Source organism: Vulpes vulpes, chromosome 14 (assembly GCF_048418805.1).
Source record: "Vulpes vulpes isolate BD-2025 chromosome 14, VulVul3, whole genome shotgun sequence".
Classification (NCBI taxonomy): Eukaryota; Metazoa; Chordata; class Mammalia; order Carnivora; family Canidae; genus Vulpes; species Vulpes vulpes.
In genome coordinates, this window is record NC_132793.1 from 65,935,232 (window position 1) to 65,950,345 (window position 15,114).

The window sequence follows — 15,114 nt, forward strand, 5'->3', positions numbered from 1 at the left end:
CCAACTGAAACACTGGCTGTTCCTGGGTATCAAGCCTGCTGGACTTTGGATCTATTCTCCTAGGTCTCTAGCTTGCTGACTTTCCTTGTAGACTGTGGTAATTGCTGGCCTCCATAATCTCATAAACCAATTTCTTTCTTTTTTTTTTTTCATAAACCAATTTCTTATAATAAATTTATACTCTCTAACTACCATCTATCTCTCATTTATCTATACCCTATTGGTTTTATTTCTCTGAAGAACCCTAATATATCACATTTACCTGTCAAAATCATAAAGCTCACAATCAAGACTAGCACTGGTGTTGGGAGACTGGTACTCTCAAGAAATATCATTAAGACTGTATTTTCAACCTTTCTGGATGATAGTTTTGTAATTTCAGTATCTCTAAAAGCTTCTTATCTTCAGCAATTTCATTCTAGGGAGTCTTGTGATGTGGAAATGTGACATAGCACATTTGCTGCAGATTTTTAAATATTAAAAATGGTGATAGGGAAGAACTTAAATGTCCGATTTTTTTTCACCCTTCTAAAGTATACAATTTAATGATTTTTAGTATATTCACAGTTAATGAAACTATCACCATCATCTAATTCCAGAATATTTTCAGCACCCAGAAAGAACCTCGAACTCCTTGGTAGTCATTGCCCAGAATTATCCCACAGATCCTGTACCTGTGACCTCTAATCCTTGTACCTTTAATCCATTTCTGTTTCTATTCTGGATAGAATAATAGGAGTTGCCTATTGTGGACATTAAATGACAAATGTTATGATATTCTATCTTGAGAAAGATACTGTGATGCCAGTAAAAAAATGTGGAGGTGCACTTAATTGTATGGGAAATTCTAATGATACAGTAGTAAGTGAAATAGGGAGGAGACAAACAGATAAACAGAAACTGATAAATAGAAACTATCAACAATTAGAAGTGCTAATATTGGAAAGATGGAGATATATCTAATTTTTATTTTAAAAAATTATATTTCTAAGTTTTCCATAATTTCTAAAACACTGATTAATTTTATAACATGAAAAGAAAATTATATTAAGAAAAAGAAATAGGAGGCAGATACCCTTATCCTGAGAAGTTAAGAAGCAAAAAATACAACTGAAAAATCAACTGTCAGAAAAGGCTTTTAAACCAGGAACAGCTTTCTTAAGTTGCACTAAGTATCCTGTTTGACACACTGTTTATATTTGTGGGCATTTCCTTTTTCATTAGAATTATCTTTAACAGAACTTCCTCTATAAATAACTGATTTGTTTCCTGGACTAATACACACTTGACTGTTTGTGGTTGTAGAAGCTTTTTCAGTTTTTCAAATGAGAATTTTTGAGATATTGCAAAATACCTTGTAATAAAGAACATCTGAAAATGAGGCTGACCAACTTTTTCATTTGACCCCAAAAATTTTTAAAGGAAATAAGATAAAATGCCATTTCACAAGTGTCTCTACCAATATAACTCCACCTCCTACAGTTTTACAATTATCTCTTTGCTAATGCTTTATTTCGCTTGATATTTCTAATGCCTAAGTTCTTAGCATTTTGCATTAAAAAGTCATCATTAGTCTTCCTGATTCTCCCTCTAGTTAATAAATTAGGATGAATACAGGCTGAGGTTCTCGTTGCAACACATTTCCCCCATTCTGACCTTGAGTAAATCACTTTAAATGTTCTCAACATGTTAACTGTACTGTTATTGTACTTGGAAAATTTAATTAGCACACAAAATACTTAAAATGATTCTCTGAAATGATCTGATATCACACAAAAGCCCATCTCATACATTAAAATGTAAAATTTCCTTGAAAATTGATAGGAGAATGATGTGTTAATAGAGAAATAAAAATTCAAGGGAGACAAAAGTAATAGCCCTAATATAGCCAACCGCACCTTTAAAAAAAGAAAAAGAGGAAACAAACACTCTTCAAATTATTGGAAAACATGAACAAGCAATCAGCAAATTTAATGCAAGGAGATGAACAAGCAAGTGATAAAAGAAAAATACTAAATAAAGCTATGCGAAGATATATAAATGAGACAATGTACTTAGTATAATGTTTGGTACATAATAAATGAAGCTATTAAAACATACCAATTATTAAAGAAATGAAAATTTAAAAAATATTTTTGATAAAATCTCACATTGGCAAACACTGAAAAAAACTTATGATGCCCAGAATTGGCAAGAATGTGGGCAACAGGCTCTGTTGTAATTTGGGATTTGAATGCAGAGGTACATCTATTTTAGAAAATACTTTGGTAATATATTTTAAAGTAAAAAATTATACGTGTATTTTTTAAGTGAGCCATTCCATTGCTCAAAACTCATCCTATGGAAAATATTAACACAAGTATATCAAACAAAGCTTTACAGGTATATTCATTACAACAGTGTTATTAGAAAAACAAAACAAAACAAAAGAAACTAGACATAGTCCAGAAGTCTGCCAATAGAGGGCTGGTGAAATAAAGATAATAGAACATTTTAGGCCAGAATCTGATTAATATATATGCTGATAAAAAAAACTGTCACATAAATAAAAAGTAAATTGCAAAATAGTATATATAATACCCTGCTTTTGTTGTGATTGTGTATGCATATGTGTATGAGTGTGTGCATACACACAGAAAAAAGGCAAAAAAACCCAACAAGTTATCTTTGGGTGGAAATTATAGGGGAGGTCATACATTAAAATGCCACTGTTATAACAGTAAGTACGAAGACTTGGAAAGAGGACTGCCCAGGTGGCTCAGCGGTTTAGCACCAGCCTTCAGCCCAGGGCGTGATCCTGGAGACCCAGGATTGAGTCCCATGTTGGGGTCCCTGCATGGAGCCTGCTTCTCCCTCTGCCTGTGTCTCTGCCTCTCTCTCTCTCTCTCTCATGAATGAATAAATAAAATCTTAAAAAAAAAAGACTTGGAAATATTTGTTACTGATACTAATGAAGTAATCATAAATAAAAATATTTATATGACACTACTGAGATAGTTTTAGAATAAACCTGGTTGTTTCTGAATATAGAAGAATACAGCTCCTCAACTTTCATCAAAAATGAGACTAAAGTTCTATTTTTCACAACTCACAGCCTTAGCAAAAATGACTCCTTGGAACTAAATGGATAGTTAATCATATACTTCAGATTATATTCACATGTAGATAAACTATAAAAATACCTTCCATGGAATCAATGTTCTGTCTGCCATAAAATTCATATGCTAAAACCCTACACCCCAGAGTGATGTAAAGGAGGTGGAGCCTTTAAAAAGTAATTATTGTAGATTTAGTCATGAGAGTGGGGGCCTCACTATAGGATTAATGCTCTGATAAAAATAGGAAATGCAGGATCTCTCTTTCTGTGCATGCCCCCAGAAGGCCACTCAAGAACATAAGCAGTGAGAGGGCTCTTACTAAGAACCTCACTATGCTGGCACTCTGATCTGGACTTCCAGCTTCCAGAATTATGAAAAATAAGTGTTTGTTGTTTAAGTCACCCAGTACGTGGTATTCTGTTCTATCAGGCAAAACTAAACAAGACAGTATCATAAAAGATGGAAAGCTTCAGAGGTATTTTTTTCCTTCGTTTATCACAAAAACAAAAAACTTCAACATCAGAGGCTGATAAAAGCCTCTGAGTTTCAGAAATATTAAAGACTGTATTTGTTTACAATCTTAAAGTCAAAGAAAAGGATAGAAATAATTTAAATAATAGTATCAGAATACCTAGAGGTAATAAAAGGATAAGCAATTCTTTAAGAATTTACAGGGTCAGGGCGCCTGGGTGCCTCAGTTGGTTAAGCATCTGCCTTTGGTTCAGGTCATGATCTTGGGGTCCTGGGATCCAGCTCCACGTAGGGCTCTCTGCCCAGCGGGGGAGCCTGCTTCTCCCTCTCCTCCCTGCTTGTGCTCTCTGTCTCTGCCTCTCTCTCAAATAAATAAATCAAATCTTTGAAAAAAAAAAGAATTTATAGGGTCAGTAGTATTTAGGCAGGCTTATCTGATAGGTTACATGTACTATTTCATACGAGCCACACATTCACAGACTGATAAATGAGGCTTTCACAAACTGACCCCTCCTGTGTGCCAGACACTGCACATCCATCATCTCACTCAATCCATGTCATAGTTCTATGATACAGGTTTTTATCATACCCCCTCCACAGATGGGGAACTTTAAACTCTCAGAGGGTAACCTGTGCAGAGTCAGAGAGTAAGAATATGTATGGTAGAGTCAGTATTTAATTCCATGTCTATCTACCTCCAAAGCTCCTGTTTTTTCCATGTACTCCAATTGAAGAAAATTTTACAGCTACATCTCCAGACATATTTAGTAGAGTAAGTTTGCTAAAGTATACTTTTTTTTAGGTCCCTACATTTCAGTACCTGGGTGTTCAAGAATCAAGCATATATTTACTTAATAGTTGAATGCTTGTGTACTAGAATTAAGACTCAAAAGCTGATTTTTAATATGAACAGCAAGCTTCAAGGCAGTTTAACTTGTTCTAGTTTCATACCCTGGTCTCTAGTTTCATGTAGCCTTGAAAAATAACAGCTCACATGCCCAGCACAATCTGGTAGTCACTAGGGAAGAAACCCGGGTGGCAAGAAGAATGCAGCTGTATTTCTTTCAAAGCTTCATTTCTAATGAAAGCCCCAACTTGTAAGGATCCCAGTATTTGACTTGTCTCAGAGTCTAGAGTCAGTGCAGAAATTATGCTCTTTGTTAGGGGTAAGAATTAAGGGGTGGTGGGAGGGGATTGTTTATTTAAAAAAATGGAGGGCAAGTGATTTAACTTCATGGCTGTCTAAATTAGTGGACAATGACAATTGGTACAAACAGCAAACCAAAAAGCTTATAAGAAAAGCTGGGGTGGGGAACACCTGGGTGGCTCAGCGGTTCAGCATCTGCCTTCCACTCAGGGTGTGATCCTGGGATCCGGGATCAAGTCCCATTTTGGGCTCCCTGCATGCAGTCAGCTTCTCCCTCTGCCTATGTCTCTGCCTCTCTCTTACTATGTCTCTCATGAATACATAAATAATATCTTAAAAAAGAAAAGAAAAGCTGGGGTGTGGTGCCTAGATGGAGTAGTAAGTTGGGTGTTTGACTCTTGATTTTGGCTCAGGTCATGATCTCAGGATCATGGGATCCAGCCCTGTGTTGAGCTTCATGCTCAGCCTGGAGTCTGCTTGGGACTCTCTCTCCCTCTTCTTCTGCTCCCACCTCCCCAGCACTCTCTCCCTCTCTCAAATAAATAAATAAATCTTTAGGAAAAAAAAAACCAAACAGAAAATCTGCGGTATGTGATGTCCACAGAGGTCCTGAAAAGCTCCAATATGTTCCTGGGAATTTAGAAATCCACATACATGTCTAGGGCTGTGCTTATGCTCAGGAAAGACCCAAGAAGGCCTTAAGCTCTCTAACTACTGGTTGATCTTGAGTGTCTACATAAGCAGAAGTGAAGGCTAAGGGGGAGTTGTCAACTGCCTGATGGTGTGTTGAAGTCATGTTCTAACATGTACACAGAGCCCCTTGGCAAAGAATGGGAGATTTCTTGGTTGTAGACATTTAAAGAAATATCTATCAATCATTAACCAACCACTAACAGAACATAGATCAGTGGCTACATATCACAAAGAATGTTTGTTGAATTTAGTTTTATACATTTATAGAATTAGTTTATAAAACTCAATAAACAAGAAACTACTACTATCATGAACAGAAACAACCACCTGAGGAAAAAGAATATAACTTTCAGATTTTCCATATTATAATATTTAGAATACCCAGCTTTATATAAAAATCACAAGACCTGCAAAGAAACAAGAAAGTATGACCCATATACAAGAAAATAAAAGCAAGCAATAGTTACTATCAGTGAGGAAAACTAGATGTCAAACTTACTGGATAGAGACTTTAAATCAGCTATTTAAGATATGTTCAAAATAATAAAGAAAACCATGTCTAAAGAACTGAATGAATGTATAAGAATGATGTCTCACCAACGAGAATACCAATAAAGAGAAAGAGTTGCTAAAAAAAAATTACAGAGTTAAAAAGTATAATAACTAAAATAAAAATTTCACTAAAGGGGCTCAATAGCAGTTTTGAGCAGATAGAAGAAAGAATTAGGGAATATGAAGATAAGACAGTTGAGATTATCAAATTTGAAGAACAAAAAGAAAAACAATGAAGAAAAATCAACAGAACCTCAGAGCTCTTGAGTCATCATTAAGCTTATCAACGAATGCATTTTAAGGGTCCTGGGAAAGGAAAGAAAAGGGCAGAAATAATATTTGGAGAAATAATGGCCAAAAACTTTCCAAATATGATGAAAAACAATATTTTACACATCCAAGAAGCTCAATAAATTCTAATTAGGATAAACCAGAGGGAACCATATATAGACGTGTCATAATTAAACTGCTGAAAGACAAAGAGAGACTCTTGAAAGCAGTAAGTTAAATCATATGACCCAACATTTCTATTTGTAGGTATATATCCAGAGAACTGAAAACATGTTGATACAAAAAAAACTTATACTTTTATATTGTGTGCAATTTTTGCAAAAAATGCCCAATCTCTGTCTAATTGTAGGAAAACATTAAATAAAACAGTTTGGAGACATTCTATAAAATAACTGACCAGTACTCATCAAAAAGTAAAAAAACAAGGGAAGACAGAGGAACTGTCAGATTGGAGGAGACAAAGAGGCACAATCATTGAATGACCTGTGGAATCCTGCATTGGATTTTGGAACAGAAAAAGGGCACTGCAGAGAAAACTGGTGAGATCTCAGCAAAGTCTGTCATTTAGTTAATAGTTCTTTATCACAGTTAATATCCTGCTTTGAACATTGTGCTATAGCTATGTAAGTAAGTATGTGTGTACCCAGGATGAAGGGCATATGTGAATGTTGACAATTTTTGCAACTTTTCTGTGTTTAAAATTCTTTCAAAAATAAAATGTAAGAAGAAAAAAAGATTGATATCAAAAGAATGAGTTTAGAGGAGAGCTACTACGATAGCGAAAAGATGCAAAAACATGCCATATGAGGACATATTTGAACAAATCAGAAATATTTAGCTTGGAAAAAAAAGGACTGTGATAAACTGGCTTATCAAGGCTTATCAAGTTGAGAATATGAGGTTATTTTTTCTTTCTTGTTTGTTTTTGGTACAAACTCAGCAACTAAACATTGTGCTGGAATCTAAAAGATTTCTACTGTATGTGAAAAAGCTCTGGGAGGAAGTAAGTTTTTTCTCACAGATCAGTTCAACCATAAAGTAAATGAACATTTGTCTGCAGTGATGTGAAGGTTACCCAAAGATTCCATGGGGACTGGCTTCAATGCTTCATAAAGTTCTTTTGTCCAGGTTTTGCCCGGCCTGAAAAGAGAAGGATCTAGGGACTGAGAAGCCATGAGGGATGTAACTCAATGCACCTAATAGAATTTTTCTCAGAGAGACAAAGCAGTAGTCACAAAAGCTAAGGTTGTTGCTAGGAGAGATAAAGCTAACAGAAGAGAATGAGATAAGATAACTGGAATGAGTTGTTCATCAGTACCCATTAAAAGGTCAAATAAACTGAATATCTGGAAAAAGAAGTTCAAGATACTTTGAACAGGGTTTGAATCATGTTTTTGAGGACTCTATTAAGGCAAGCTAGACATTTTCCAGCCCTTCAATACTGTGATTTTAAGACCTTGAAGGAGAGCATACTTCCAATACCTCTTTATTTTGGAGCTCTGAATGAATGGAAAAAGCTTGTCTGAAGCTGCTATCTCTACATTCATATGCTCTGTGTGTGTGTGTGCATACCCATGTGCAACAATACAGCCCACACCTGTGCAAATTTATGAAGAGATCTTGAAAATATTCCTCCTCCATAGATTTATGGCAATTTTCTCTAATCCTCAGACAATAAGTAAATATCCTCCCTATATTTATAAACATTTTTTTTCATGATTCTCTTTTTAAGTAATTTAATAAAAATAAAGACTCTCATATGATATCATACTTCCCATAGAGCTCTATTACTTCTACTTAGTTCTAATTTAGAAAACACAGATTTGTCCTCTGTATTAGCAACATTTCTCCTAATATAGCTAGCAAAATTAGATTGTTTTCAGAGGATTGGGTAATTTATAAAATGAGTAATTCAGTTCAGGATCAGGATAATCAGAAGAGATTATAATTAAGATCTGTTAAAAATATCAAGAGTAAAACATGATACTAAAAGACTAAGATACTGAAATACCAAAAAAACTAAAAAATTGCAATCAATATTAAAATTAATTAATTTATTTTTTCATTGTGAGTTAACAAATCCTTAGCTTAAATAGAAGAGAATTCACTTAGGCCTTTGCATGTAATATTTATTCTATAAGTATAAGCTGATTTTTGTTTAAGTTTGAATTCATATGAATTAGTAAGAAAGAGAAAAAAGCAAGTGTTTTGAAGCACAAACCAACCTATCATCATTATGCCAGTTTTACTGTTACCTTTATTAATGTGTCAGGGTATTGCAGCTGAAAGAAATACTGACATAAGTATAATTTCACTGTCCTCTCCTCTGGATGGCATGACTCTGACACTTTCTTAATTGTTCTATCCTTCCATAGCCACAGAGTTGTGGACCCGAATCAATGGCTTTTCATCTATTTAGGGACAATTCTCGGGACTACATTCCCTTTACTTACACCCTGGCTCTTGACTCAGTTCTATATTCTTTTTCCTCTACACTTTACACAACCAGCTTAGGGATTTCTCTTTAGCTGTTTCTTTTTCCTAATGTAGCCAGGAAGCAAATCCAAAAAAAACAGGTGAATACTTCCAAAGATACTCTATAAACTACTCAGTAGAGACTACTTCTGGGTATTCTCAATAGTATTATTTCTGGCAATCAATGGAAATCAATCAAGGCCAGATTTCCTTTACTTTGACTTAATTTTAGTTTAGATTTTTTGTTAACTTTGAGTATAGTATGATTCTTCATGGAGTCATAAGATCATCTGGCTCAGTGACAAAGAAGCAATAACAAGTCTATACTGGATTTTCTACTTAACAGACAAAAGCAAGTTTTGAATTTTATAATCTCTCTAGGACCTTTCTCCAGATCATGTTGTGTGATTTAAATGTAGATTAAAAAATCCATTAGTCATGGTAAATTAGAATTTGGTCTTTTATGTACATATAAGAACATTTTTTCTTATGAGATATGACAGTCATAAAGTATTTAAAGCATTGAGACATTCAGTATTATATGGTGACTTCCAAGTATTTTACTTTATAAAAAAAAGATTTTTAAAAAAGATTTTATTTATTTATTCACGAGAAAAAGAGAGGGGGGGCAGAGAGGGAGGGAGAGACACAGGCAGAGGGAGAAGCAGGCTCCATGCAGGGAGCCTGACGTGGGACTCGATCCCGGGTGTCCAGGATCTTCCCCGGGCCGAAGGCGGCGCTAAACCGCTGAGTCACCCGGGCTGCCCAAAGATTTTATTTTTTTATTTATTCATGGGAGACACGGCAGAGAGAAGCAGAGGCAGAGACATAGGTTCCCCGTGGGGAGCCTGATGTGGGACTCGATCCCAGGTCCGCTGGATCATATCCTGAGCCAAAGGCAGATGCTCAATCACTGAGCCGCCCAGGCTTCCCTAGATACATTTTGATAATCATATCATCATGTAAAATTTTAATATACGCATGTTACAGCATAGAGAAAGCATGAGAGTTACCTCTAATCCCTCATTTCTATATACGTCCTTGGGTTGTTAAGGCTTTCCTATTTTCAGTTCAGATATTTACATTAAAGAGTAAATAAGCTCTACATCTTTTGAAAATTTAGTAACTTTTACCATATGTTACCAGTTACTAATCACTGGTCTCTAGTCTGAATTTCAATTAATATACCTGATATAATCTTCAAATATATGTTCACAATATAATATGATTTGTACCATCATAGGATTTATGAAAGGCTCTAAGTCTAATGAGGCTTCTATGCCGTAGTATTTAATCTGAAACTAGATACTCCACAGAGTTGATATTTAAAGGAAAAAATAGGTATGTTATAGGCAGAAAAAGGGAAAGGAAATCATTTGAGACATGAAAGATATATTCAAAGGTATCAGGCACAAGAGTTCATGGAAGATATCAAATGATTTCATTACAAAGGGTAGCTGGGGAGGATGGGTGTGAGGGATGCTAAAAGAAGCTAGTTTAACAGGTTCATGTCAACTATGGATGACCTAACAATCCATGATCTTGAAGATAATGAAAAGTAACTGTTGGGTTTTAAGTATCAGAGTGATATGATCATTTCCATATTCCAGAATTTAGTGGATGAATTAAAAAAGGAAGAAATTAGAGATAGGAACACAAGTTAGGAGGCAACCCAACAGACCAAAGATGACAGAAATGAATGGAAGAGACAATGATGAAATAAGAGATGAAGATGAAAATGAGAAAGTGAATTAGAAGTTAGGCTAGAAAATAACTTGTGATTGGGACACCTCAGTGGCTCAGTGGTTGAGCGTCTGCCTTTGGCTCAGGGTGTGATCCTAGAGTCCCAGGATCGAGTCTCACATCGGGCTTCCTGCATGAAGCCTGCTTCTCCCCCTGCCTATGTCTCTGCCTCTCTCTCTCCATGTCTCTCATGAATAGATAAATAAAATATTTTTAAAAAAATATCTTGTGATTAATAGCATGTGAAGTGTAAGAAGAAAGAAGTAGAAAAACTCTTAAGTTCACAGCTTGGGTACACGGGTGGATGGTGGACCTTTCTTAGGAAATACAGGTCAAAGCACACATTTAGAGGATAAAGTTTAAACAGGCTAAATATAAGATAGCTGTGTGTCATTCTGGTAAAGATGTTTATTGGACTTCTGCATATATAAGTCCCTAAATGAACTCAACTTTTCCAAAACACATTATAATAAAATTGAAAAATCAAAGACGAGGATCTAAAAAGCAGAGAAAGAAAAGAAGCTTATAACTTACAAAGGAAGCCCCCTAATGCTATCAGTGAATTTCTCAGCTTAAACCTTGTAGGCCAGGACAGAGTGGAATGATATGTTTAAAGTGTTGGGGAAAAAAAAGTGCTAATCAACAATACCCTAGTTGGGCAAAATTATTCTTCAGAAATGAAAAAGAAAAAAGATTTCCCCACACAAATAAAAGCTGAAGGACTTCATTATCACTAGACCTTCCTTAAGAAAAAAGATGAGAGGAGTTCTTCAGGCTGAAATGAAAGGATGCTTTTGGTAGCCTGAACACATATGAAAATATACAGAGAAAGGTAACCATATAGTCAAATTCAGAATTCTCAGCACTGTATTGCCATGGTATGTCAATCACATAACTCTAGTATAAAGGTTGAAGAAAAAAGGACTGAAAATAAGTACAGCCTCATCAATTTTTAAAAGAATACACAATGTAGAAAGAGGTAAGTTGTAAAAGGAGGGGTAAAATGAAAGGGTAGAGTTTATGTGATTGAAGTTAGGTTGTTAGCATAAAATAGTTATATCTGAAAAATGTTTATGCAAGTCTCATGGTAACCACAAAACAAAAACCTATAGTAGACACACAAAAGATAAAAGAAGGGGATCAAAACATACCACTAAGGAAAACCATCAATTAATAAAAGAAGACAGCAAGGAAAGAAGACAGGAATATGGAACTACAAAACATAAAATAATAATATGGCATTAGTAAGTTTTTACATATCAATATACACTCTAAATATAAATGAACTCAGTTCTCCAACTAAAAGGCAAAGTGGCTGATGGGATAAAACAAACGAACAAGATCTAATTACATGCTGCCTACAAGAGAGTCACTTCAGCTTCAGGGACATAAATAGAGACTCAAAGTAAAAAAACGTTAAAGATAATCCCATCTGGTGGAAACCAAAAGTAAGCTGGGAGCTATACTTATATCAGACAAAACAAACTTCAACTCGAAAGGTGTAACAAGTGATAAAGAAAGCCATGATATAATAATGATAAAGGGTTAATTCATCAAGTGGGTATATAGCAATCATAAATACATCTGTGCTCAATGTCAGAGCACCCAAATATATTAAGGGAATACTAACAGATGTGAAGGGAGAAATAAACAATAGTACCATAATAGTAGCAAACTTCAATTTCTATTTTCAACAATGGATTTATCATCCAGTAAGAAAATTGATGAGGAAATGTTGGACTTGAACTATAGTTAGACTAAATGGACCTACAGATACATACAGAACATTCAATCCAAAAGTAGCTGAATATACATTCTTCTAATGGGCATGCAGAACACTCTCCAGGATAGATCATATATTAGGCTACAAAACAAGTCTTAACACATTTAAGAAGACTGAAATCATACCAAATATCTTTTCATACCAGTGGTATGAAACTCAAAATCAGTAACAGGAAGAAAACTGGAAAATTCACAAATATGTGGAAACTAAATAATATACTCCTGAACTAATAGGTAAAAGAAGAAATCAAAAGGGAAATAAAAAATATCCTGAAACAAACAAAAACAGAGACACAATGTACTAAAACATGGATTGCAGACAAAACAGTTCTAGGATGACATTTATAGTGATAAATACCTATGTTAGAAAAAAGAAATATGTCAAATTAACAACCTAACAACCTAACAAATTAACAACACCTCAAGAACTCAAGAAAAAGAAACTGAGCACACCATTAGCAGAAGAAAGGAAATAATAAAGATCACAGAATGTTGATGGGAATGAAAACTGGTGCAGCCACTATAGACAACGGTATGCGGGTTCCACAGAAAATTAAAAATAGAACTACCAAGGGTTCCAGCAATCTCACCTCTGAGTATATATCTAAAGGAAATGAAATCAGGATCTTTTTTTTTTTTTAAGGATTTTATTTATTTATTTGACAGAGAGAGAGTGAGCGAGAGTGAGCAAGTGCACACAAGCAGGGGGAGAGGCAGGAAGAGGGAGAGGGAGAAGCAGGCTCCCCACTGCACAGAGAGCCCAATGTGGGGCTCCATCCCAGGATGCTATGATCATGACCTGAGCCAAAGGGACACTTAACTGACTGAGCCACCCAATTACCCCAGGATCTTTTTTTTTTTTTTAAAGATTTATTTATTTATTTTAGAGAGAAAGAGAGAGTGCACATGCAAGCTACACGGGAGCCTGGCTTGGTGGAGTTGGATGTTTAACTGACTGAGCCACCCAGGTGCCTAACCATGCAACTCTGAATCTTGGGGTCATGAGTTCAAGCCCCATGTTGGGCATAGAGCTTACTTAAAAAAATGTATATATAAAGGAAGAAATAACACCAAACTTGAAATCCTTTCCAGCTAATAGGGGAAGAGAGATCACTTCCTACCTGAATTCATGAAATTATCATAATCTTGGTTCCAAAATTTGACAAAAACATTTTTTAAAAAGCAATCTATAAATACTGATGCATTAGAGATCTACTTAGAGAAAAATCTTAATAAAAAGAAATATTTTATTACTATGAAGTAACCACTACACAACAAATGAGCTGCTATTTCACCCAACCACAAATCCTATCATTACTGTGAGAGAAAAGGTATGTTTTTAAATGATGATATAGACACACATGATTTTACATAAATAATATAGTAATTTGTATCCTTATATTGAGATTAAAGTGAAAATAAAAATACAGAATTAAAAAAATTTTTAAAACTATAATAAATTTACATAGGGATGATTTAGGAATTCTATGTGAATGGAGGACATAAGTAACCTACAATACTTAAAAAACCCAGTCACTTTTGGTGTAATAATCCCTATCATATTAAAACCATGTAGAGGTTAATGTATTTTGCATTTCACTTACTATAATTGAGCTGATAATAAAAAATATTTTGCAAAAGCCTCAGAAGGCAAATACCTTAACAGTCAGTCGATTTGGACATTCTTGTATAATAGTTTATTTCTCTCTTTAAAAATCCCTTTAGAAGCACCCAAAGAATTCTTTTTTAATTAATATCACTTTCATCAGGTCCCATTTATCAAGGCTGGGTGGGTACACATGTAATGCTAAAACTGCTGCCAGATAAGTTCTGTCTTGCCAGGAAGCTCATGAAAGGGATGGGCAGCTGGCCACCAGTGTTTGTCTCATGGTTCCTTTGTATCTGACAGAGAATGATGTTGAACTTTCTGAAATTAGTCCTGGCTGCCCAAGACTTAAATTAATGCCAGGGCTAACAAAATGTCATAACATAATATTAAAAAGACATAATAATTCCCTTCTAAGAAGATTAGGCTTTTAGAATTTTATATGCACAAAACACATTATAATGCTATAAAGTAATCAGTATGAGGGAATCTTACTGAATCTCAATAGAAAATTACTATATATGGCACCTCAGTGTGTGTGTGTGTGTGTGTGTGTGTGTGTGTGTTACTTACCTAGTTTCCTTGGTTGAACATAGTGTGGGATATGTGTGTGTGACTGCCTGTCAGTGCAATACATTTGCATACATCAATAACAATTATTTATTACATAATAATGGACAATTATAACTGATCAGCGGCAATAATGGTATTGAAATGGCTTCTGCTTATACAGTACTTTTACTTTCAAAGATTTTTAAAACCTATTAATCAATTTCTGTCTTCATAATAATCTGTGAGATAATCAGGTAAAATTGTCTTCATAAGATTGTGAATAAGTTATTCTTTCTTACTTAGAAATGTTACTTTTTCATTACACAAAAGAACCTGATTAAACTTTATTATTAAACAAAAGAACCTGATTAAACTTTATTATTTAAAAAGTGTGTGTGTGTGTTTTTATTGATATAGGATCAATAAAGAGTCCTGATACCAGATTCAGGGGGTGCTTGTGTGGCTCAGTTGGTTAGGCGTCCAACTCCTGGTTTTGACTCAAGACATGATCGTGAGGTTGTGGGACTGAGCCCCACATTGAGCTCTGTGCTCAGTGTAGAGTCTACTTCAGATTCTCCCTCTCTCCTTCCCTCAAATAAATAAATGACATCGTAAAAAAAAAAGATACCAGATTCAGGATTAAGGCATGTATGTACATGTGTGTATAGAGATTTATTACATTTTAAGACTATTAGTGTACTTTA

General features: G+C 34.8%; 1 protein-coding gene across 1 annotated transcript in view; it reads right to left on the reverse strand.

The window, feature by feature from the left end:
* The window catches only part of ADGRV1 (adhesion G protein-coupled receptor V1), a 529,718-nt gene that overhangs the window by 159,661 nt on the left and 354,943 nt on the right, over positions 1–15,114 (reverse strand). The window lies entirely within an intron of this gene.